Source organism: Microtus ochrogaster, unplaced genomic scaffold (genome assembly GCF_000317375.1).
Source record: "Microtus ochrogaster isolate Prairie Vole_2 unplaced genomic scaffold, MicOch1.0 UNK100, whole genome shotgun sequence".
Lineage (NCBI taxonomy): Eukaryota > Metazoa > Chordata > Mammalia > Rodentia > Cricetidae > Microtus > Microtus ochrogaster.
This window is the reverse complement of record NW_004949198.1, coordinates 706,949-730,387: the sequence shown is the minus strand read 5'-3', so window position 1 is coordinate 730,387 and position 23,439 is coordinate 706,949. Positions and strand designations below refer to the sequence as shown.

The window sequence follows — 23,439 nt, the reverse complement described above, 5'->3', positions numbered from 1 at the left end:
ACCCCTGGCAAATTGCTTCTGCAGGTAGAGCCCACTGTCCCTGGATCTAGGCAATTCTTTATAGCTTGGGGTTATTGCCCAGAACAGTCTGACCTGAGGCTATTGTTACCCAACAGGAGGGACTGGCATTGTCTTGCAGGTAGAGTTGCACAGAGGCAGAAAATATCTGTGTAGAGTACAGTGGTGCGCGTCCTCTCGGGTCACTGGGCACACAATCACTCCCAAGCTTGTGACGCCGGCCGCAGTCTCTCGACTGTCGGTGGCCCCACAGTACAGCCAGACAAGTCGGAGTCCTGGTTATGTTCGCTCAATCTGTCTTCTAAGGCCAGGCGGGTTAGTGGTTAAGCCTGCACCGGGACGTTCCTGAGCACTTGTGTTAAATGTTGGGCTCAGGCCGCGTTCCGTTCCTGGCACTGCAACAGAACGCATGACCCTTGCGCCCGCCTACGCGGCCCTCTGTGCTGAGAGTTAGTCCCCACTTTATATGTTAAGATTAAGTGTCTTTCCCAGATGGTCCCCTCCACAACCTCCTGCTCACTCTCATTCATTTGCTCTCATGCTCACAACCTCAGGTTATCGATTTCTTGCTCAAGCTCTTGCTCTCTCTCACGCTTTCTCACTTTCCCTTACTCATTCTTTCTCTCATACGCACAAAAGCACATGCATGCACATGGATAGGGTTACTAGGCTGTTGAACAGCCTTTTTAAAAAGTAAGTGTGTGTGTGTGTGTGTGTGTGTGTGTGTGTGTGTGTGTGTGTGTAAGGGTATATACAAGTATGTGCAGTTGCTACAGGAGGCTAGAAAAGGGAGTTTGATCCCCGAGTTACAGGCAATGGTGAGCCACTTGATATGGGCAACTTCAGTTCCTCTGCAAGAGCAGTATGCATCTTTAGCCACTGAGACTTTTCAGTGGCCACAACAGCCTTTTTATCCCCATAAGCTCTAAGTTATGAATAGGGCAAGGTCAACCCATTAACGTGAATTTTCTTTTGATTTTGTGTGGTTTTCACTTTTTGAGTCAGGATATCACTATGTAGGCCAGGCTGGCCTGGAACTCACCACGCTCTTGTCTCTATCAGTGCCCCCTCCCTCCAACACTAGAATTGCAAATGTGTGCTCCTATGCCCCACTCTTCCAGTGGTTCCCTGAATGTGCAATCCTCACTGGGCCTGGTGGAAAGGTAGTTTCCCTGCTGCTCGGCATGATTCAAAACACTCTTCTGCTGGAGCCGAATTTATTTTGAGTCGACATATCACCATCAAGGGACACCCCAGGCATCCTGAATATGCAGTTCTTACTATTCCTGTCTTCCAGCTATTGACTTAGCACCTTCCATCACCCAAGCACCATGCCGAAGTGCAAGCTCATTGATTCTCCCAAAGCCCTCGGGTGTTAGGAAAAATTTAGAAGTGAGTATCTCCATTTGGCAGATATAAAAGCTGACAAATGGATTAACTTGCCACTTCACAGACCTGGAGCAAAAGCAGCTTTTTACTGTGGGTTTTCTTCCTTAATAGTTTTAGCTCCCATTCCTCCCACCAACCCTTTAAGTCACTTCTCCCCTCCCCTGCTCTCTGATCTCACTTTCTCTCTCTCCCTCCTTCTCTCCTCTTTCTCATAAAAGTAAATGGCTCTTCCTCTGAACAGAGTAACAAATGAATAAACAGAAGTAGGGAAGTTTCGCCATGGACCTGAGTTGGTGTACCTACAGCCTGACATTATACCATGGTGCACTCTCCCAGTCACTTCCCGTGAGCACTGAAGGAGCAGCACAACACCCTGTGCACACTGTCCCCATCCTGCCAGCAGTCAAACTACCTGTGTGGTGTCAACAGCCTGTGAGTTGTCATATGTCCACTCTTGTCAAAGGCAATAGATGGAGCCCCCATAGGTCCGGTAGGGTGGCTTAGGCTTCTCCATACATAGGCTGTGGACAGAAGAAAAACCCATAATAATAAAAGACCTTAGTGACACTCTCCACATGTAGGTCATCAGCACTTAGTCCTAAAGACCAAATGGGCTCCGTGTGCCATCCCCTTACCCTACTCTGCTCCTGCAGAGGTGGAGTTCTAGGGCAAACCGTTGATCAACCCCAGAATTGTTGTTGGCACAGAAACAGATCTGAGACAGGAAAATCAGTCCAAGGCCAAAGAAAGCTGGGACTAAGCAGACCAGCAGCTGGAGGGTAGAGGTCAGGAAAATGGGGGAGCACTGGGGTGTGATTCAGAGCATACCTGCTTTTTCTAAGTGTGGGCTCTACATCCCCTAACACCTGAACCAGCTCCAGGAAGGAGACTTGTAGACTCAACTACCAAAAAGACAATGTCCATGCAGCTCTGTGTCCATCTCTTTGGACAGAAGATGTCAGCGAAGAAACCCCTTACTTGCAGGACCCCAGATGGTGGTCAACTCCAGGATGCTGGTGAGTCTGAGTTCTCAGAAGCACCCTCTTTTCACCAGAGGTATCTGTAAAACCAACAACAATGTACAATGAGAACAGAGGCCTGTATTGAGCACGATGCTGGCCACAGTGCTAAAGACACCCAGGTGTTTGTCCTTTCCAACAGTGTGGGATGTCAGCTGTCTTTGTAGCTGAGGGTACAGCAGTCTGGAGCAGGAAGTCAGGTCAGCCTCTGCACTCCTGGATAGCAAGTGCAACCTGCTCTGCCCTGTCCCATCAAGGCCACAAAGGGAGTGCCACCAGAGCCTGCTGTTAAAATGAGAACAGTCAAATTGTTCTTATTTTGCTATTTCGGTTTTAGCTTATGAGCTATTTATAGGACAGTGAGAACTCAGGGGCCTAAAGACAGTGGCAGGCTTGGATAAAGGTAAAAGCCAATGGTCTTTTCCTCTCCAGCAGGACAGCATTGCAGTATTCTCTTTTCAGTTGCTAATCCACTCAGGAGGCAAATAGCCCACATGGTCAGCTTGGAACTTCACTCCTTGACTTGTCCTGACCTTGTTCTGCCCGTGCCCTCTTAGATGTTCAACTGAGAAGGCAGGTATACTCAGTCTGGAAAAGCCCATCAGAATACACTGGGAAAACACAGCTCCAATCACTGCTCACTGCGGAGCAGAGCTGGCAGGGAGGCTGGGAAGGGTGTAGCTGATTGAATACAGGACTCACAGGAGTCACTAGGCACCCCATGTCGTGCTGTGGATTTGGGACCATGAGACTATCTGTCACTGGTCTCAGCTCACAGCCCCTTCCCAAGGCTCTGTCACCCCCCCACACACCCTGAGAACAGTAGCGGAGGGCAGAACAGGGGGAAGGTTGCTGTTGGGGTTGCAAGAATGTGCTGTCTTAGTCATTGTGGGGGGCTGATACTGTCACTGATGCAGCAACTGTTATTACAGTATATGGAGCGGATGTCTGTGCCTCCCTCTAGGGCACTTGAGGGTCTACTCCTTCCCCATTGTGGTGCTATTTAGGGGAGGCAGGATCTTTGGGAGATACCTAGGATTAGATGAGGTTCTGGGGGTGCGGCTTCTCATGATTGGGTAAGTGTCCATTCATAGAATGAAAGGGAGTGCAGAGTGAGAGAGCGGCCTACAAGCCAGGAAGAATCACCAGGAACCAATGTGCCAGTGTCAAGGCATGACTCATACAGATATTAGACTTCAGATCCTGAACTATGAGAAAGAAACTTTGTAAGTACTTTATGTCTATTCTGTCAATTTTTAGAAACAAATTTTGCCTTATTTATTTATTCAGCTTAATGACATGACAAATTATTACCATTATAGATACTGTAAGTTTTTAATATACTTATAAAGGAAAGATAAAATCCAACACACACACACACATTCTAGGTAATGAGAATTTCACAGGGAAAATGTCCCTAGATAATAGTGGAGTGCCATGTCCAGCTCTCAAACCTTTTCACTTAGGGTAGATACTACGTATGCCAACTCACAGGCTGTTGACACCACACAGGTACTTTGACTGCTGGCAGGATGGGGACAGTGTGCACAGGCTGTTGTGCTGCTCCTTCGGTGCTCACAGGAAGTGGCTGGGAGTATGCACCATGGTATAATGTCAAGCTGTAGGCACACCAACTTGGGTCCATTGTGAAACTTCGTGGAAAATGCATCCCCGAGTCACTGCGTGTGATCTCCTGTGCTTATCCTTATTTTGCACGAGCAATTCTGCACACTAGCACACAAACACATCCATATATGTTTGTTCCTTATGAGATAAGAGCTTCCAGACAGTGATACAATAGGGAAGTACACAAGCGTATGTCAGGAAACACTAACATTATACACACACACACACACACACACACACTTGGTGGGGAGAACTAGGTGAAACTGTCATTGTAGATGCTGCCGAAAAGTTCACTTATACACAGCTAGAGGATATAGTATGAGATGCCCCAGGCTGCATAGCACAGCTGACTCAAGTTACTATAGTGAATGTTACAGGCAACTGTAACACATGGGTAAGAATTTGGGTACTAAATCAAAAAGGCAGAAAGGAAGTGAAAAGGTCACCAAAGGTACGCAAGTGCATACACACACACACACACAGAGAGAGAGAAAGAGAGGGGGGGCTTTTACTTTGGCCAGTTGAGGACATGGCTCAGCTATTGAAGTGCTTACCTCACAAATGCAAGCAAGGACCTGAGTTCAAGCCTCAAAACCCACCTAAAAAAGTCAGGTCCTGAAACATATGTTTTTAAGCTCAGCAATGGGCTGGGGATGAGGAAGAAATACATGCAGATCTTTGGGACTCACTGGCTGGCTAACCTAGCCTACTTGGCAAGTGACGTGCCAGTGAGAATCCCTGTCTAAAAAGAGAAAGAAAAAAAAAGATGTGTGTTGAGGGCGTTGGGAAGGGTAGCACCTGAAGATTGGCACCTGATGTCTCTCTTCTCCATAAGGATACACACGTGCTTCTACACACACATGCGCCTACAATATGCGAACAAAAACATAGAAAAGATACATTATAAAGATTGAGAAGCCGAATGAATGTGTAAGGTATGTGCCAGGAATGGACTGTGCAGGGCCTGTGGGGCCTCTGGAGCATCAGGAGACTTGACTGACATCATTGCAGATACATCAATGCTGTGTCTAGGCTGCACTAAACTTATTAAAATATCTTTTGCTCTTCAATGATAATTAACTTCAGCTTGATGTAAGTGTATAAATTTCTATTTTTTAAAATCCCTTTTGACTCTTTTGTCCTAAGGCTTGGCTCAGAACACAACCACTCCAGAAAGAAAACTTTTCCACTTCCTGTAACCCCTCCACTACAGGGCTTGTTTGATCTATTGTGAGCTGTGTCAGAGGCTCCAGGCAGAAGGTGGCTCCACCCATGGAGAGATCAGGATAGGAGCACTTCCTGAGGAGGACCACAGGTAACTAAAGAGTTAAGATGAAAACAAGGCCATGTTGGAGATGCGCCTGTGGCCATGACACATGGCCCTGGAGAGATGCCCAGGTTGAGAACTCAAAGAGAACTGGAACCACAGACACATTACTGGTTTCAGGTGTTTTTTATGCCAAACACACGGCAGAAAGTATGTGACAATGGTGTGTACCTATTTTGAGGCTGTCACGAGAATTCTTTCTGTGGACTACTTTTCTGAGTTGTTGTGGAAATTTACTCGGGCGTTCCCACATACTGACACGAGGCCTCTTGTGATCAGATGACCACAGCCTATCCAATCTCCTTGTATACAACCTATATTCTGGTGCCTTGTGCTTTTTCAGACTTAAGAACCAATAAAAACAACTTGACCCATAATAAGACAACAAAAGGAGATCAAGGGGATACAAATCGGAAAAGAACAAGTCAAACTCTCACTGTTTGGTGCTGATAATATGATAGTATACATTAGCGACCCTAAAATTTCACCAGGGAAGTCCTATAAGTCATAAACACCTTCAGTAAATTAGCAGGATACAGGATTAACTAAAAAAAAAATTAGTAGCCCTCGTTTATACAGAGGATAAATGAACTGAGAAAGGAATCGGAGAAATATCACCCTTCACAATAGCCACAAATAACATAAAATATCTTGGAGTAACTCTAACCAAACGAATCAAAGACCTGTATGACAAGAACTTTAAATCTTTGAAGAAAGTAACTGAAGAAGACACCAGAAAATGGAAAGATCTTCCAAGATCTTGAATAGGTAGAAGTAACATAGTAAAAATGGCAGTCTTACCAAAAGTAATCCACAAATTCAATGCTATGCCCAGCAAAATTATCACAGAACACAAAAGAACAATACTCAACTTCATATAGAAAATCAAAAGGCCCAGGATAGCCAAAATAATCCTGTACAATAAAGGAACTTCTGGAGACATCACAATTCCTGACTCCAAACTCTACTACACAGCTATAATACTAAAATCAAACTGATGTTGGCATAAAAACAGACAAAAGGACCAATGGCATTGAACTGAAGACCTGGATATCAATCCACACACTTACAAACACCTGATTTTTGACAAAGACACAAAAAAATATAAAATGGAAAAAAGAAAGCATATTCAACAAACAGTGCTAATATAACTGGATACCAAAATGTAGAAGAATGAAATTAGATTCATATCTATCCCCATTCACAAAACTCCAGCCCAGGTGGATCAAAGACCTCAACATAACCACACTGAACCTCATAGAAGAGAAAGTGGAAAGTACATTTGAACATATTGACACAGGAGACTACTTCCTAAATATAACCCCAGTAGCACAGACACTGACAGCAACAGTTAAATGGGACCTCCTGAAATTGAGAAGCTTCTATAAAGCAAAGGACACAGTCAACCAGATAAAACAACAGCCTACATAATGGAAAAGCCCTTCACCAACCCCACATCAGACAGAGGACTGATCTCCAAAATATACAAAGAAATCAAGAAATTGGTCTCCAAAAGAACAAATAATACAATGAAAATGAGGTAAAGACCTAAGCAGAGAAGTCTCAACAGATGAATCTAAAGTGGCTGAAAGACACTTAAGGAAATACTCAACATCCCTAGCCACCAAAGAAATACAACACTGAGATTTCATCTTATATCTGTCAGAATGGCTAAGATCAAAAACACTGATGACAGCTTATACTGGAAAGGGTGTGGGGTAAAGGGAACACGCCTCCATTGCTGATGGGAGTGCAAACTTGTACAGCCACGTTGGAAATCAGTTGGCAATTTTTCAGAAAATTAGGAAATAGCTTATCTCAGGACCAGCAACACCAGCTTTTGGGCATATACTTAAAGGATGCTCAATCATATCATATCATAGTTGACATGTGCTCAACTATGTTCATAGCAGCATTGTCATAGCCAGAACCTAGAAACAACCTAAATTCCCCTCCACCGAAGAATGGATAAAGAAAATGTGGTACATTTACACAATGGAGTTCTACACTGTGAAAAAAAAAAATAATGACATCTTGAAATTTGCAGGCAATGGATAGATCTAGAAAACATAATATTGAGTAAGGTAACCCAAATCCTGAAAGACAAATATAATATGTGCTCATTCATAAGTGGCTTTTAAATATAAAGTGAAGAAAAACCCACCTACAGTTCACAACCACAGAGAACCTAACAACAAAGAGGACCTTAAGAGAGACATACATGGATCGAATTTACATTGAAGATAGGAAAAGACAAGATCTCCTGAGTAAATTAAGACTGTGGGGATCATGAGAGAGGGTAGGAGGGTGGGAAGGGAGGAGAAGGGAGGGAGGGAAACAGAGAAAAATATATATCTAAATATAAACAATAAAAATTATTCAAAAAGTGAGATTAAAATAAAAAAATTGACCCATGTTCTGGTCTCCTTTCCATTCCATGATAAGCTATTGACTAAAAACAACTTGGGGAGGAATGGGTTTATTTGGCTTACATGTCTATGCCACGGTCCATCACTGAAGGAAGTCAAGACAGGGCTTCAAGGAGGCAGCTGGAAGCCAAACCTCAGCAGAGATCAAAGAAGAACGTTGCTGGTTTGCTCTCCATGACCTGCTCAGCTTGCTTTTCCACACAACCCACAATCACCTGCCCAGGCATCACGGTGGCTGGGGGTCTTCTACATCAACCATTAATCAAGAAAATGCTCCACAGACCTACCCACAAGCCAATCTGTTGGAAGCATTTTCTCAATTAAGGTTCCCTCTTCCCAAATAATCCTAGCTTGTGTGTAGGTGGAGACTGCTCGTCGGAGATTGCTGGTTCATTTCCCAGCTGCCCAGACCTGAAAAACCACGCAGAAACTATATTAAATACAACACTGTTTGGCCAATGACTCCAGCATATTCCTAGCTAGCTATTACATCTTGAATTAACCCATTTCTATTAAGCTGTGTATAGGCATTGTAGAACTTTGAAATAATTTTGAGGCCTCTCAGCTTCCTCAGTGCTGACTCCCCCCACCCCAGAACCAAGGACCTAACAATTATACATGCACTTACTGAAATGTTGGGAATTTTCCATCAACTCCCTGAGTCCTTGTAAATGTTCTATTGAATAGAAGCAAGATAACCTTTAGGTGTTCACTCAGTTCCTGCTGGTTTGACTCAGTCCCTGAGAAAGGGGCAAAGTAACCCTCAGATGTCCCTCCTTACCTCATCTAATCTGGCAACCCCTCTCCAGCCAATTATTGATAATAGCCCTTTGAATAAGCCAATCATAATAGTTAAAGAACAACCCCCAGACTCCCCCTTGTTTATGTGGCTTTTTAATTTAAAAATAGCCCGTACCAGCCATTTGGGGTCTTTCTGGCCTCTCAAATGCTGAAAGACCCTGTAAATGACAGAATTAATAAAATCCTCATGCTTTTACATCAACTGTGGTGTGAGAGATGGTCTCTTGGGGTGATTCCTCCTGGTAGTTGGACTCCAGGGTCCAACAGCATGAGGCTATGGCCTATCAGTAGGATTATGACTGGAGGCTGGTGGCTCTTTGCTTTGGAAGCCACATGGCGTCTCCTTGACTTTGCCTACTTTCTTTCTATATCTCTGTTAGGATTTCCTGCCTGGCTTTACTCTACTGAGCCATTGGAGAAAATAGCTACTTTAATAACCAATGGTAATAAAACATAGTCGTAGCATACAGAGGAGAATCCCACATCACTTGTGTCAAGTTGAGGGGGGAAACACTACCAAAAGAACCAATACGAGTATCACCTTTTTTCACTCCCCTGTGTGTCCCTACTTAGGTCAGAGATTCCTTTATTATTCTCCATCCACTTGTCTTGATTACTCCTTCCTTCCTGCTCAACTGGGACTCTGGTATCCTTTCTTTAGAACAGTTGGCAGGCTACAGTCGCTGCTGCTTCTGCTTGTGAGCAGGGCTATGCCCTTAGGATTCACCTCTCTGTACTCCCCACCTGCCCAGCAGGAGACCCCAACAGATCCTGCTGTTGTTCCAGGAGAAAGTATGCAGGTTGACTCAGGCTCAGAGTGTTGCCTTATCACAGGGCTGCCCAAGCTTTCCCAGTGCACGCATTCATACTGTGTATCCATACATAGCTGTGCAGATTAGTGGTCAGAGGCTAACTAACGGAGGACCTCTGCTGTTTCCATTACTACTTCTTACCTTTTCATGTTTTAGACCAGCTCTCTCACTAAACTTTTAAAGCTTACCATCTGGGGATAGGACAGCGAGCCATTGAACTCCCAGGATCTGCCACCCTCTTCAATGCTGGGATCACAGCACATGCTGGCGTTTTATATGGGTTCTGAGGATTTAAACTCAGGTCCTCATGCTTCCACTACAAGCACCATTTGCCACTGAGCCATATCCCTAGCCCCACCCTTTCTATTCTTTCTGGATCATTTTGCTTTGCTCTTCCTTCCATGGTTACGGTGGGAGAAGATTCAGCAACTCTGACAAGGGGGTCCTTAGCTGGTCAGACTCTTTTTGGTAGGTGTTCACTGAACCAAAAGGACCCTACTAGCCAACGCATATTTACCCTGTCCTCCAAACTGGAGAGATTCCACTTTGCTAGGCAAAGTACCTACTGTGGGAGATGACCCTCATGAGACTACCTTCCAAGTCCCACAAAGGCCCTGGAGGCAAGACATGATGGTGCACAGCCAGGGTGTCACAACCTAGGAGGCTCTGCACAAGTGGGGAGCAGCAACAGGGGAGGGAGTGAGAGGATGCAGCTCATTGCAGGCACCTGTCTGAGTTCCTTTGTCTAGGAGGCATTCTTCCCTTAGAAAGCAAGAGACAAACAGAATCACAGAAAGGAAACCGCTTACCCTTGTTTCCCCTCCAGCTCTGCATCCTCCACGGATATAGAAGGTTATTTTTGCAATAGAACTTTCTCTCTTTTTTTGCAGGGGGAAAAAAAACAAATGCAGCAAGAAATATATTTTTCTTGAGCCCAAAACGAGTTCTTGGGCCCTTTAGAAATTGCTAGAAAATCACACTAATAAATAATGACACATTTGAATGGGTAGTTCTGCACCAGCAGTGTTTCCCAGAGTCCTCACCTCTCAGCCGTTCACATCAGACCTGCTGCACTGGCAGTGCGTGGGCTCCTGTCTGGAAACAAAGAAAACATGGCTTCATCTCATTTTAGTGAGGAGGCAGAGGGCAACTGTCCACTCCGGAGCATCAGTTGGGGTAGGTGTCTGTCCCACCTTTTTTGAGTTAATGCTTTTGATTCAGACTTTAAAGTCTAGCCTCCCAGCCTGTCCTGGTTGGTTCTTATTGCCAACTCAACACAACTAAGAGTTAACTGAGAAGGGGGCAGGTCTCAATTGAGGGATTGTTCAGATCAGGCTGACCTGTGTCCCTGTGTGGAGGGAGCTGCTTTGGTTGTTGGTTGATGTGAGAGGGACCTAGCCCACTGTGTGTAAGTGGTCCTGGACTGTGTTAGAAGACTCCCCGCAGGCCACAGCTTTAACGAGAGGGAGCAAGTCTCTGAATAGTGTTCCTGGTCTCCATTTCAGTTCCTGCCTCCAGATTCCTGCTCGAATTGCTGCCCCAACTTCCCTCAGTGATGGGCTGTGACCTAGAAGTATAAGCCAAGAGACCATGTCTTCCCTGAGTTGATTTTGGTGATGGTGTTTATCACAGTCACAGAAATCAAACTGGGACACAAGCCCATCCTGATGGCAAGGATTTCTAAAGTCAAGTTCTTTTTTTTTTTCCTTTATTTCCCCCACTTTCCCTTTTCTATTCTTGTTTCTCCTCTTCTTTTCTCTGTACTTCCCCTCCTTTCTGCAAGTCCTGGGAACAGTCACACCTTCCAACTTTCAGGTAAACTAAAACATTTTTTCAGAGATATTGATGAGGAGAATGCTGCCTTCTGTCGTCAGAATAGGTATGAGTCATGGAGTAATCAGTTGGACCACGGAAATTAGGAACCAGAAGTGCAAGTCATTCACCAAAACAGAACCAGGTGAACCAGGTACGTGTCTGGGGCATGTGGAGACCACCCACACAGCAGACATGCGGGCCACAGTCTCCACTGTGGGCTGGCTGTTTGTTACCTGTGGTAACCAGAAACATTCAGGAGAATGCGAAGCCTGGTCGACCTGCAGGGCAAGGGACTATCTAGGAGGGTGAAGTGAATGAGCAAGGTTGGGAGAGAGCAGGAAAGCTGCAGCTTTCCATGCATCCGTGCAAGCTGGATGACCATGGACAGATCCACAGGCTGCAATTCATCTTGGTGCAGCCTGGAACTTGACTGACTTTCTTACAGTGTTCCCAACTGTTTGGCACAAGAAGGACTTTTAGCGGGCAAAGTTCCAGAATCTATCTCATTGGGCAGATTGCATCAAACTTCTTCCCTTCATGTTTATCTGACATAGCCAGCAGTGTTTGCAGCAGTTTTGAGGCCAAGTTGGATTACAGAAAACCTCTACAATGTAAAATAGGGTGGACCCCAAAGGCCTGGGGCAGAAATGTAAATTGTGGTAGTAAGTATTAAGGATAGAAAGGCAAAAGTCTCCCTCGTGCTAGGTAAGGGATCTCCACACTGAGGCACACCCCAGGTCGAGTGTACAGGTGATTAGTGTATGATTAGGAATATAGGCCTTCCACAAAGGAACGCAAGGCATAACTGTCCTGGCTCCTGGTTACATACTTCTTGTGACAGAGAGCAGCTGCTTGGCATATTCAGGGCCTTGCTCATGAAAATAGCTGCTGGGCTATGAAGAAACTCAGTGGTTAAAGCACTTGCCATGCAAGCATGAGGACCAGCATTTGGGTCCTTAGAACCCACAGAAACTCCAGGTATGTGGGGGGAACACGTGTAAATCTTGTTTGTACTCAGGGGGCAGAAACAGAAGCTCTCTGGAGAAAACTGGACAACCAGGACTAGCCATAAAAGGTAACTTCAAGCGTCTAAGATGACTGCTTAAAAAGGAAGATCAAAGGTGTAAGAGTGCCAGCCCCCCTCCCATAGACTTTAGGCTTCTTATACTCTGAGGACATCCAGAATCAACCAGGCTCTGTGCCAAGGATCGGTAAGGTACCATTCCCCTTTGCTTCCTTGAATAAAGCACTCAGTAGCCTGCCACGCTGTCTTTAAGAACAATAGCCAGTCAGCTCTGATCAGGAAAACACAATGAGTCCTCTGAGCACAGCAGTGCAATGCCAGGCAGGCAAGATCATAACAATCATTCATATTTAGATGCGAGGAAGCCTGGCTCTGCCAGTCAGGACAGAGTGACAAAGGATGGCAGACACTTCAGGCACAGGTTTCCTTGCCTCCTAAGTCTGAGTTTTTAACCTGGCTGGTATGCATTTACTCAACCCTTTGCTGATGCCCTCCGTCAATACCCACCATAGAGGGCCCGGAAGAGCTATTGCACCCTAGTTTCTTAATTCTCAGAGGTCATCCTTAGGACCCCACAGAGTTCTCATTAAGAGTCAATGAAGAGCCAGGCAGTGTTGCTGTAGGCTTTTAATCTCAGTACTCGGGAGGCAGAGGCAGGTGGATCTCTGTGAGTTCAAAGCCAGCCTGGTCTACAAGAGCTAGTTTCAGAACAGGCTCCAAAGCTACAGAGAAACAATATCTTGAAAAATAAACAAATAAACAAAAAAGAGTCAATGAAGAATTGAGGGTGGGATTAAAAGCTCTGATCTCAGCATTTGGGAAGCTGAGACACGAGACTCTTAATGAGTTTAAGGCCAGCTTGGGCCATAGAGTGGAATTCTTTAACAGACAAATAAGATATCATTTAACATGGAGCTGGAATACATTGACACTGGTCTGTAAAATCAGATATTTAGGAGTTTGAGGCAGGAAGAATACAAGTTAAGGACAGCCTGTGCTATAGAGAGCTCCAAGTCAACCTGAGCTATATATTGAGACCCTTCCTCAAAAGTGAAAAGAGGGCTGGGGATATAACTCGGTGGTAGAGTACGTGACTACAGTGCTTGAGTCCTGAGATTCAATTCCCAGTACTGAAGGGTAAAACAGCCTTATGCATATGTATGTATGTATGTATGTATGTATGTATGTATGTATGTATATAAGTATGTGTGTATGTATGTATATATGTGTGTATGTATGCATGTGTGTATATATGCATGCGTGTGTGTCTGTGTATATATGTATGCATGTATGTAGGTATATAAACACATCTCATTCCTGGGTATGGCCCACTGCAAAACAGGCTATTTCTAATGTCAATGTGACTTCTGTGGTTTCACCAGAAGGTCATTTCTCCCTCTTCTGATCTGGGCTGAGCAACTAGCTCAGCTTTAGTAAATGGAGGCCTGTGATGAGTGCCTGATGAGGTACTTGCCTTCCACCTCCCCCCATCCCCATGTTCCCAATTTTCTCAGGAGATATTGTCTATTTCCTTTCCCAGGAGGATCTATATATGCTACTTTTAGAGTTCTCCATGCTACTTTGCTTCTCTGGGGTGATGGACTATAGGCTCGTTATCCTTTTTTTTTTACAGCTAGTATCCACTTATGAGTGAGTACATACCATGCTTGTCTTTCTGGGTCTGGGTTAACTCACTCAGGATGGCTTTTTCTAGCTCCATCCATTTGCATGCAAGTTTCAAGATATTATTTTTTAACCACTGAGTAGTAATGTGTAAATGTACAACATTTTCTTTATCCATTCTTCAGTTGAGGGGAACCTAGATTGTTTCCAGGTCCTGGCTATTACAAATAATGCTGCTATGAACATAATTGAACAAATGTCCATGTAGTATGATTGAGCATCCTTTGGGTATATACCCAAGAGTGGTATTGCTGGGTCCTGAGGTAGGTTGAGTCCCATTTTTCTAAAAAAAAAAAAAAAAAAAACAGAAAACAAAACAAACAAACTGCCATAGTGATTTCCAGAGTGGTTGTACGAGTTTGCATTCCCACCAGCAATGAAGGAGTGTTCCCCTTACTCCACATCCTCTCCAGTCTAAGCTATTATTGGTGTTTTTGATTTTAGCCATTCTGACAGATGTAAGATGGTATCTCGGAGTCATTTTAATTTGTATTTCCCTGATATTAACCAAGGATATTGAACATTTCCCTAAGTGTCTTTTGGCCATTTGAGATTCTTCTGTTAAGAGTTCTCTGTTTAGTTCTGTAACCCACTTTTAAATTGGATTATTTGGTGTTTTGATGTCTAATTTCTTGAGTTCTTTATATATTTTGGAGATCAGTCTTCTGTCTGACATGGGGTTGGTAAAGATCTTTTCCCATTCAGTAGGCTGCCTTTTTGTCTTATTGACTGTGTCCTTTGCTTTACAAAAGCTTCTCAGTTTCAGGAGGTCCCATTTATTTATTGTTGCTCTCAGTGTCTGTGCTGCTGGGGTTATATTTAGGAAAGTGGTCTCCTGTGCCTATAAATTGAAGGCTACTTCCCACTTTCTCTTCTATCAGGTTCAGTGTACTCAGATTTATTTTGAGGTTTTTTTAATCTATTTGGACTTGAGTTCTGTGCATGGGGATAGATATGAATCTATTTTCATTTTTCTACATGTTGACATTTGGTTATGCCAACAGCATTTGTCGAAGATGCTTTCTTTTTCCATTGTATAATTTTAGCTTATTTGTCAAAAATCAGGTCTTCATAGGTGTGTGGATTGATATCCGGGTCTCAATTCAATTTCATTGGATGAAAGGGGAAGATGAAAGGTGAAGGGGAGCAGGGAGGAGAACTTGAGGGGACAGTATAGTCAAGATGGGGGAAAGACAGAGACAAAGAGAAAAGAAAGACATATCTTGATTGAGGGAGCCATAATGAGACTAGCAAGAAAACTGGCACTAGAGAAATTCCCAGGAATTCACAAGGATGATCCCAGCTAAGACCCTGAGCAGTAGTGGAGAGGGTGCCCAAACTGGCCTTGCCCTGCAATCAGATTAATGACTATCTTAAATATCACCATAGAACCTCTATCCAGGAACTGATGGAAGCAGAAGCAGAGAGCCACAGCGGAGCACTGGGCTGAGTTCTCAATGTCCAGCCGAAGGGTGGGAGGAGTGAGAATATGAGCAAAGAGGTCAAGATCATGATGGGGATAGACACTGAAACAGCTGACCTGAGCTAATGGGAGCTCACCAACTCTAGCTGGGCAGGGAAGGACCAGCATAGGCCCAAACTAGGTCCTCAGAATATAGGTAACAGTTGTATGGCTGGGCAGACTGTGGGTAGCACCTGGATTTATCCCTATTACTTGTACTGGCTCTTTGGGGGGGGGATATCCTGCTCAGCCTAGATATAGTAGGGAGGTCCTTGGTCCTTCCTCAAAGCAATGTGCCTTAGCCTCTCTGAGAAGTGGGGTAGTGGGGAAGGCAGAGAAAGTATGAGGAGGTGAGGGAGTGAGAACTAGGATTGGTATGTAAAATGAAAAAAAAAGATGGCTTTTTTCTGCTTTTTTTTTTAATAAAATAAAAATAGGAGGGAAAAAAGCATTTCCAAAGAAGCTCGCTTTTGTTTTTGCCTGCAGCAGTCCTATTGCAAGTGAGCTCTGAAAACTCTGGACCATTGTGGAGCTGAACCTGGAGTTGACCACACTCACATCCTAGCTCTTCTGCAACAGCTTAAGCTGGCATGCCAAGCATTTGGCTAGATGATGCCCCATCCAACTAACATTCTGACACTGTTTCCTGTCCTAAATTCATGCCACCATTGTCTCAGACTTTTATTTAAGAGTTAGAATTTTTCACTTTGTGTTTGATAGCAACTCATGCCCCCTGTAGAGGTTGGCCACCGTGTTTATTAACATATCAATCACTGCAATGGCTGTCTTCCTACCTTCCAAGTTAATAAGATTTAACTTTAACAAGACAGCCAGTTTTTTGATTCTTGAATCTCCTAAGCTCAATACAGACAACTTAATAACAGATCTTGGATGGAAAAGAGGAAAACAAACAAACAAAACCCTAGTTAGTGGCATAGCTTTGGAACTGGGTACAATCTGATTTCATCTTGTTTGGCGTTTTGATCAGCTTGAGGAGGCAGAACCTTTGTACCTATAATCTAAAGATGCTCTCTGAATGGATGTTGTTGACACATAAACATGAGGCCTAAATATCCTGACACTATGCATAACCCTAAACTCTAAAGCTTTTTAGTGAGTCCACACTAAGAAATGTCTTCTATCTAAAATTTAAAAAAGAAAAAAACAACAACAACAACAACAAAAAAGAAAAAAACCTCTTAAATCTGTGTTCTCTTTATCATGTCCCCTATCTCGGCTACCCAGAGGCTTGACAGCTTGTTCAGCACCTGAGTGACAGCTGCTCACAACACAGGAACTGGACCCACTCACCTCCCAAAGCTCTGAAAATTCTGTAATCTCCTCTAAGAGATAAGCATTGTTGAGAAGGTTAGCCAATTTCCAGGAGATTAGCAGTTTCTGTGGTGTCCTGTTCTAACCTGATACTGACAGCCCTTCACTGACTTTCTTGAAAGCCTTTATTTCACTGCTACAGCATAGCAAAAGAGCTCCGATCACATTCCCAACAACAACTAGGGCTTTGCAGGTAGGAAAAATTGCCCCACATGTGTGCCAGTATGCCAGATCAACTGAGGTGTTCAGTCGTCTGCCAGGAACAGGTGGCGTCCCTGTTAACATGTGATTCCTGACTAAGAAACGTAGATTTCTTTTGAAACAAAATGAAAGGCTCATTTGGATGGCATAACTGTGTGTGAGTCTCAGTGTGCTTCCGGATATTCACAGCGAGAGGTGAGGGGAGTGCTCTCAATAGGAGACAGCAGCTAGCTGGGATCTGGAAGCTAAATGATCAGCATGGGGCAAATGATAATCAAAGTTATAGTAAGTCAAAACAGCTAATGCAGTGTATAAATTGTTTTTCCAAAGTGCTCTTTTTTCTTTAACAGATATCAGTTTTTCTTTTTGAGGTTCTGGGAGTGGAACCCAGAGCCTCATACACAATAGGCGAGTGTTCTACCACTGAGCTGTCCCTGCTCTGACTTCTGCCTTTGACAGCATAATCCAGTGTGGGTTTATCCTTCAATAATTATTTACCATTAAATATTTGCTCAAGACTTGGGGTGTGACCAAAAAAAAAAAAAAGAGGTGTACTAAGTATAAAATACAGTCGTGTTAGGAGGCCACCCTTCAACTGAGAGGTGGACATCCACTCCACAATTAGAAAGTAAAATATTAAATGGCAAAGTAGATAAGGCAGATTGAGGGAATTAAAGTCTTAGAAATCCTTTTTCTCAGAAATCCAACACACACACACAGACACACAGACACACAGACACACACACACACACACGACTCCATTTATCATCTATTTATATCTATCTATCTATCTGTCTATCTATCTATCTAGCCATCCAGTCAAACCAAAGGCCAGGTAAAACTGTCAATCTGTGGATAAATTTCTGTGCTCACATGGCCTGGAATGGCCTAGTAAAGCACCCACTGGAAACCGTTAACAGTCCCTAATTCACTGAAACAGGTTACAGAGACTCAACCCTAGAGGCCACTGCCAAAGCACCTTTTTTCTTCCTTCTGCTCTCAGTTCAGAAGAAAAAGAGAGCCAGTGGGGGCCTGAGATCAGGCTTAACACTACATTCTGCAAATTACTTGCTTACTATATCAGTGAAATTCTACTTAAAATTCAAGCAGTTGTAAACCTGGCAGGTGCTCTGGCCAAACCAAGACCACCTCTAAAGTCAATCTCAAGACGGGCTATCAAGAAAGCACTGCCTTAGCCTGGTGATGGTGGCTCAAGTCTTTTATCCCAGGACTCAGGAGGCAGAAGCAGACAGATCTCTGTGAGTTAGATAAGAAAGCACTGCCTTATATAGAGAAAATGAAGTATAGTTGTGGGTGACTTCTGAGTCTGGGAGCCATGGGGCTCCCAATCTTTCAAGCCTCGGGTTCTTCAAATGACAAACAGGCATGCTGATTCTCTGCCTCACATGGGTTTAACAACATATGCTTAGCCTAGTAGTTCAGAGGAGAGTAGAGAACGTTCATTTCAGGAAGGAAGCAGAGACTGAAAGGTGTTTTTACATAGTTAGGGTTGACATTCTTCTTCAGTTTAAGAGCTGCTCGATGGGGGACCCTCACAGTGTCCTTTTCGGGACATCCCAGGTAACAGTCCTGCCCACAGCTAAGAGCAACCAGAGGAAGAAAGCCAGGCACCTAGCTGCTGCAGAGTTGGGAATGGGTGTGATATTTAGATATAAAGACCTTCCGATGAACCCAAGCGAGGAGCTGCTGTGAACACACCTGGGTCTATTAATCAGCTCAGCCTACTTCCTATGTCACTTTAATAAGATTATCCTCTATGAACTGCCGAGGGTCCATGGAAGCCAAGTGCTGCAGAGGGCTCTCCGGAAGGACCAGAGCCACTTCCAAATTCGGAGATGGAAACCCCACTTTTTCAAGCAGGGGGCGGACTCTCTTAAGAAAGCTATTCAACTAGTTATAGAACTAGGGGATAAGCAGTGATGACTCCCCCAGGACAAAAGCCTGGGTTTGGTTGAGCTGAAGTACAGAGAGTCTTCCACAGTTGTTGATAGAGGGTCACACAGACAAAACAACTTTTGATCCTGTTATTGGCACATTTTCTAGTTTCTTCCCTGTTAAATCTATAATGAAAACACACCCTCTCGCTTGATTCCTCAACGTTTGAAATGTAGATTGTCTTCCTAGGCGGCTCTGCTATGGCTCCCTTCGACCTACTCCAAACCACCACTCTGCCCCACCCCCAGCCATGAAGCGCCGCCACCCCAGTTTTTTTCTAGTGGCCACTACTCTGAGGCCACCCGCAGTGCACCTACACCAGGCTAGGTCCGAGCTGCAGGCTGAGTCTCAGGTTACCGACATCGTGACCGCCCGCCTCTGTCTTTATTCCTGGTCCTGCTGGTCAGGACTTGGGCTTTCTCTGGACCTACAGAGTGGGTTCTTCTGAACCTCAAGGCGACCTGGAGCCTGGGGAAGCCTTTTAGGACCAAGGGAAGCCATCGTTTCCATAGTCCGAGGCTAATTCCTGTTCTCCTAGTCCCCAGTGGCAGTTCCCTTTCCCCCCTCCCAGCTTCTGTCGCCCCAACGTTTCCAGACACCCGCCCCGGGCCACCCGCCAGCCGCTATCACTGACGAGGGCACGGCTGGCCTGGGGCAAAGTTGGCGGCCACCTTCGCGCCCTGCTGCTCCCTCTCTCCCTCCTCTTCCTCCCCGGGAGACCCCCGGTTGCCTCTTCCCTCACGCAAGTCGCCAGGCTCGGTGAACCCAATAGAGCGGAGCGGCGCACTCCGGGTCACCCCCTGCTCAGCCCAAGCCCTTTCTGCTCCCAGGGGCAAAGAGGACCCAGCTCGGCTAGGGCGGCGCCGCTGCCCCGCGCCTGGCGCTCGGGAACCTTGTGCGCGGGGCAGCCCGAGGCGCTGGCTGCGATCCAGGGAGGGGAGCGGCGGGGGAAGCAGCGCGCAGGGGAGGGCAGAGGCGGAGAGCCACGAGCCCAGGAGCAGAGGCGGGCTCCGCACCGCACCGCGCCCCGCACGCTCGCTGGCTCCCGAGACGCGCGGGCGGCCGCCTGGGCGCACCAGCCGGGTCACCTTGTCCCGGAGGTAAGTCCTGAGCGCCGGAGCGGCACGGGAAGACCGGGGGCTGCGGGAGTGGGCGGCGGCGACGGCGAGCGGGCGGCGGGCGCGGGAGGATGCCCTGGCTCAGGCGGGCGGACGCCTCGCAGCTCGCAGACCAGGCGGCGGTGTGCCGGCCGCGGTAAGTCCCGTTGGGTCGCGGTAGCCGGACCGGGGAGACACAGTGTCGCCCCGTGAGAGGGGAGATGGCGCCTGGCCGGGAAGATGCAGAGGACAGGAACCAGTACTCTCAGTCCGGCTGCACCTTGGCTCCTTGCCACCTTGGGTACCCAGGCGGCTTGAAGGGGCTGCTGTGCGACGTCGGTTAGAGCTAGTGAGTCTGTGAACTGAGTGCGACGGAGCCAGGCTGCTCCGGGCCAGGCCGGGATACGGGAACACCAGCCTAGATGATTCCGATCATTCCCTGGAGCGACCTAGCTGAGTCCAACAGGGGCTGGTGAGCGAGGCACCCGTGGAGCTGGCACTGAAGTCCACATGGGACAGAGAAGGAAAGGGCCAAAGGAAAGGGGAGGTAGAATTCAGAAGGACCTAGATGAAGTAGGGGGCACAAGAAGCTATTTGGACGGAGGACAGGACTTCTAGAGCCCCTTACGTCCGACCTGGAAGAGACCGGGTTTTATGAGCTGTCCGGGCCCTGGCAAGCGCGACAGTCTGCAGCCTTGGAGCCGCCAGTCCTGGCGCCTAGGTGGGGGCAAGCAGATGCGCTAACGGGGTTCAGATGCTAATTTGGTTGTCCCCAGGCGAGATTTCTACTCTTCATTCGCGCTCTTCTCTCTGTATAATGGAGAAAGAGTGGGCCACCCATGGAGTTGGACACTTTCCTTAAGAAAGGGCTTTGGGCATTTGCTGTACTGAGGACCCTTCCCTCGATGTGGGAGCCTTTCAACTGAGTTTTGTGGAGGCAGCGGAGGGGAGCTTGGCTTTATTAAAGGAAAAAAGAAAGGGGTCTTCTAAGAGTCCTCATTTTCTGTGGGGTCTTCTGGCAGCAGAAGCTCAGGCACGGGGCACCTCCGACTTAAAGTGCGCACCACGCTCCTGGCTCCTGCGGTGTTAGCTGTGGTGGTGGCGCCTCTGCGCTGCGGGTAAGAACTGGGCTGCCTGCGCCTATCAGAGCCTCACCAGGTTTTTGGTGCAGCAAACGGTGGTCCCGGCGAATTTGTTTGGGGGACGGACGTCGGTTGGGGCAATACCGAGGGGTTCTTTTTTTTCTGTTTAGAATCAAGCAGTGGACATGCGTCTGTGAGGCCCTCTCCTACAGCCCAGCGAGTTTGGTCAGAACCCTAAGCCAGAGGCAGCGAGCTGCGCAGACCTGCAGCTTGAGCCCGGTGACAGCCTCCAACCAAACCTCAGGGCCAGCCAACTTTTCTTTGTCAATGTGTCATTGCTGGAGCCTTGGGGGTGCGTGCAGAGAAATGGTTTCAAAGAGGAAAAATAGGGTCGCCAAAGTAGCGTCAACAGTCTGGTGTCAGTTTGGAGGATGGGAGTAAGAAACTGAGAGGAATTTTCAGAGGAGCTGCATATCCCTTTGACCGGCCTTTTGAAGTTGCAGACCACAGGTGCAGGGCCTGTGGATGTGTAAGAAAGCACCTCTCTTTTTTGCTTCCTTGCCTCGCGCCTTCAAACACTTTGGCCCCTTGCTAGGGTGAGCTTGGCTCTGTCAGTGATTAGGTGCCCTTCTTTCTCACCCTGCCCCCACTGCCTGCCTGTGCAAAGAGGACTCATAAATTAGTTGGCCCTTTTCAGTAAGGGAGAGAGGACTGCGCCATGGGGGCAGAGGGAGTGAGGAAGCATCTCAAACTTTTCTATTGCAGAAATTTCCAGTGGTATAGAAACGTAGATAGATGCCCCTGCCCTTTCCTTGTTTCTCAGAGTACTGGAGGCCTTGTTTGAATAAAGGCTTCAAAAGCCATGCCCCAAAAGATGGCTGTTTGGGGGAGGGATATGCTAATTAGCTTGGCGCAGTTATTCCACATCACACAGCCAGATCATAGCATCACTTTGCGTCCTGCAAGTTTATACAATTATGAATGTATATACAGTAACCAACAAAGCAAATTTATGGGTCGAAAATAATAAATTATATTGCCTTTTCAACTTACTTTTTGAATGACCTAGCAAAGTGATAGGTTTACATATGGAATTTTCATTTTGGTTTTAACCTTAAGAAAAGAAAAGGCATTCTTAGCTGACTTCATCTGTCTGCAAATAGTCCTATCTCTGTGGCTTATGGCAGTTCATTGCGGGTTGGCCTGACCATCAGAAATAACTTATGCGTTTGGTTTCTGTGCTGGATTGAATCCCAGGGTCTCACCACAAATGCTAAGCATGGTTGGGTTACATTTTAGCTCCAAAATATGACTGTTACTAGTGATCCCACTTAGAGCACAGATAATGTTCAAATATGAGGGAAGACATTCCTCTCCCCATTCTTATTAGAGGAGGGGGGGGATGGGGTGGAAAGACAGCCTGCTATTCTTCCTGGACAAACAGGGAAAGGACATTGCAACAGGAAAGACAAATCCAGTTACTAAGGAAAGGGGACTTTTAAATTTTTCTATACCTATCTATCTGGGGGCATGAGTGATATTTTAGTTGACCAGTTGCTGCAAGAACAACAAAATAATTGGGAGAAAAATTGGTAAAAACTTTACTCAGTTCCTAAATATACATTTTTTTCCACATTTAACAGTGACATACATGTAAGGGCTGCAACTTGTCCTTCATATTAGCCTCCTCCAGTGAGTCTTGTTTGCCAGGAGACATTTGCTTATGTAAGTTTTCTCTGAGACACCGTCTCTGCTGTTGCTATTGCAGGGCTCACTGGGAAGGCTGCATGCTCGAGGGGTGCATTGGGAAGCCTTGGGTGGGCCTTCCTGTCATGGTTACTAGGCCCTCAGAAGAGGCGTCCTGCCTGGGATTTGGTACCCAGTGTGATTTTCATACTGTAGAGAGGTGCCACACATACCAGAGAAGGCCGGGGGTGGGGGGTTGCAGGAGGAATGTCTTCCCCTGCAGACCCCTGCTGTACACCTCTGTATTTTCTTTGGGATAAGAGTCATCTCTGAGAATGTCAGTGGAGTTCTGGGAGCTGGGTAGACTTTGGAACGCCTTCATGAAGAGCGCTGTAGAAAGGGATCCTTGGTTAACCTTTCGCTAAGTGGACAACTGTCATGTCGGTGAGCGCTTTCACCGCGTCCTCCCAGATAAAACCTTGATATGTTTGTGTTATGCCAGTGCAGGCCCCTTTCTCACATTGTCCCTTCCAAGTTTCCCCTGCCCATTGGAGAACACAGATCCCCAGGGATGGCAGGCACTGGCACAGTATTGCAACCTGTGGTTTGAACAATGGCAGATGTTAGACACACTATGAGACGGGAGGCCGAGGGGTCCATTTGTCAGGGTCAGCTGGTAG

General features: G+C 46.2%; 1 protein-coding gene across 3 annotated transcripts in view; it reads left to right on the top strand.

Moving 5' to 3' along the window:
- The first annotated feature begins 11,366 nt into the window (after positions 1 to 11,366).
- The window catches only part of Syndig1 (synapse differentiation inducing 1), a 163,558-nt gene continuing 151,485 nt past the window's right edge, over positions 11,367 to 23,439 (top strand). The window contains exon 1 of one of the 3 annotated variants that reach the window (XM_026778052.1): positions 11,367 to 11,387. The gene's annotated coding sequence lies outside the window, so the exon portion shown is untranslated. Of the gene's footprint in view, positions 11,388 to 19,336; positions 19,995 to 20,077; positions 20,149 to 23,439 lie in introns of those variants that run through there. The other 2 variants (XM_013355172.2, XM_026778051.1) reach the window with 2 other exon arrangements.